Source organism: Cebus imitator, unplaced genomic scaffold (genome assembly GCF_001604975.1).
Source record: "Cebus imitator isolate Cc_AM_T3 unplaced genomic scaffold, Cebus_imitator-1.0 Scaffold704, whole genome shotgun sequence".
Taxonomy (NCBI): domain Eukaryota; kingdom Metazoa; phylum Chordata; class Mammalia; order Primates; family Cebidae; genus Cebus; species Cebus imitator.
The window spans coordinates 416,701-419,721 of NW_016108019.1; positions in this window are offsets into that span (position 1 = coordinate 416,701).

The window sequence follows — 3,021 nt, forward strand, 5'->3', positions numbered from 1 at the left end:
CAGAATTCTTCCACTCTGGGCTGCTGGCCGATTTGGGAGCTAAGCACAAGGCTGCTTTGCAGAGCCATGGCCATACCTGTGTCCCCAGGAGTGGAGGCCTGTGGCTCCAGGTGGGGGACAAGTCCGCAGAGCTGCTGAGCCTGTGTAGGAAGGTCTGTGCTTGTGGCCAAGAGTAGGCAGGGATGGCCCTGAGCACCATGCTGAGGAGGGTGGAACTGGAAGAAGAACCCTCCCCTGTAAGAAGGTGAGGGCAATGGCTCCCCTATGCTTTTTGAGAATTTTGGGAGTTTTTCTGAAGGGACACCAGAAAGGGTCTGGGTGTGGGTAGGCTTGAGGGGATGGCACCAGCCATACTGATGGTGTACTGGGCTGCCTACAACTTGCCAACACCAGGGACTCTTCGTGGTTTATGTTGGGGTAGCAAACTGCTCAAAGGGAGCTGTTTTTGTAAATAAACTTCATTAGCAGGCAACCATATGCATTCACTTACATATTATCTATGGCTGATTCACTGCTACAGAGGGCAAGGTTGAAATAGGACAGATTGTATTGCCTACAAAGCCTGTAATATTTACCGTGTGCCCCTTTATAGAAAAAGCTTGCAAAGTCTTTGTCAAGGTGAAGGGTGCTTGTAGAGTTGTTGGTGCATAGCCTGTGTGACACGTCTTGATAACGGAGGCGTTGAGTCACTCTCCAGGGACTTGGAAGAGCCACCATCATCTGTAGTCCTGGCACATCTCTGAGTTGCTTGAAAAAGCCAAGAGGCAACTGCTTACCACCTGGAGCATCAGGCTGGTGGGAGGCAGATGATCCCCAGGAGTCACCTCGAGCTCAATCAGATGACCAGGGAATATGGCTGGCTTCTCTTTGTAAAGAAGGAGTGTCTGATTAAGCATTAAGAAGAGCTTCTGTAAGATAAAATCAGTACAGCAGAGGGAAAGGCATATGACAATCAAAGCTGTCAGCGTGGTGATAACAAAAGAGATCAAAAATCAAACCTGGTTCTTTTCCCAGGGAAAAGCCCCTCAGCAGGAACGGTCTAGGGCAGAGGCTGTTACAAGGGCCTGCTCTGGAGCCATAGCCATGCAGTTGGAGGCATCACACTCTCATAAGGTAAATACATGAGAAACAGCTTGCTTTTTTCATCTAACAACCAGTTTGTTATTTTCTATATACCAAGTACACAGGCATCGACCTTATTCTGACTTGTGCAGGATTACTTTAAATCCTCAAGGATATAGATTTTTAGGTTGTTTACTAATTTTTGGTGTTAGAAAGACTGCAGTCCACATCCATGACATTTATCTCTGTACACTTAGGGGTGTGTGAGGAAGGGAAGGGCACTTCTGAAGATGCATTTCTAGAAGTAGAAAAAAGATAGATGCATTTGAATTTCTGAGTTCCAAAACTGACCTCCAAAATGATTCACTTACCTTCCTACAGTGAGAATATGAACCTTTCCTGAGCCACATCACGTGTTATTTTTTAAATTGTTCCTAAAATGACTGTTACTCCTTTGTATGTCACTGAAATATTACTTTCCATTTCTCAGATAAATGAGATTGAGCATTGTTAGTTTACTGCCTATTTCTGCTTCTGTGAATTTCCATGCCTTGGCATTTCTCTTGGCTCTTTTTAGCATTTTTACATTGAATCATAGGTGTTTTCTTCCTGATATGGGGACATTAACTGTTTTTATGTAAGTGACACTTATTTGCAATTTATGTTTATTTTCTTTTTTAAAATTTCATTTTTTAGAGCAATTTTAGGTTCACAGCAAAATTGGGAAGAAAGTGAGGCAGGAGAATAGGATCGGGAGGCAGGTAACCTAAGGGCTTCCTACGACTAAATCAAAGAGAAAAACCCCAATTTTCCACACCAAGTAAAAAACTTCCTAACCTCACTTCATCCTCTTCATTTGCATAGGGTGTACACCAAGTAACTAACTTCACTTTAGCCTCTTAGTTTACATAGGGTGTACACCAAATAACCAATGGAAACCTCTAGAGGATATTTAAACCCCAGAAAAATCTGTAACCAGGCCATTGAGCCACTTGCTTAGGCCTGCTCCCACCCTGCGGAGTGTACTTTCGTTTTCAATAAATCTCTGCTTTTGTTGCTTCCATTCTTTCCTTGCTTTGTGCATTTGTCCAATTTTTGGTTCAAAATGCTGTACACCCTCCACTGGTAACAAAAGTATAGAGATTTCCCATTTACCCCCATCCCTACACATACACAGCGCTCCCCCCATTATCAATACCCACCACAGTGGTGCGTTTATTACAATCCATGAGCCTACACTGACTCATCCTCATCACTCAAAGTCCATAGTTCAAGGTTCAATCTTGGTGTTGTACATTCTGTGGATCTGGACATGTATCCAACATTATAGTTGTGCGACCCCGGCTGTGGGACCCCGACCCACGGAGGCAGGCACTCTAATAGACTCGAGGCAGGACGCATGGTGGCCGGTACCGACTTTATTGGGATCTCCGGGCGACTCAAGCGGGAAGGAAAGAATCGCGCGCGCTTTCTTTGTTCGGTCGACTTTATAGGGACAGAGGGCCTGGGGCGGTAGGAGAGCTGACCTGGCAGGTAGTAATTGGCTAGGTTGATTGCTGGGCAGGAAGCCTGCCGGGCGGGAGCTTGTGGGACGGGAGGTTACGGGAGAGCTGGTGGGGCGGATGGTGATTGGTTCAGTGGGCCGCTGGGCGGGAAGGTTGCTGGTCTTGGGTCCGGCCAGGATAGAGTGAGATAAGGGACCCTCCCTGTGGGGGAGGAAGGGCCTTCCTTTTCGGGAATTAGGCCCTTTCCACATGGCTGGGGAACGGGGCCAAAAGTCCTCTACCAGACATTCCCAACTCCCTAAAGAGGAAAAGGGGCGGCGGCTGTCCTTCTGGCTACTTCCTGCTGACTTTGAGGTGGTGAAGGGGTGAGGGTAGGAGTTTAGGCTGTCTGGAGAGGGGTATAACGGTATTCTGGCCAATGGAGATTAGGCATCGGTTGGAGCATCATTTGATG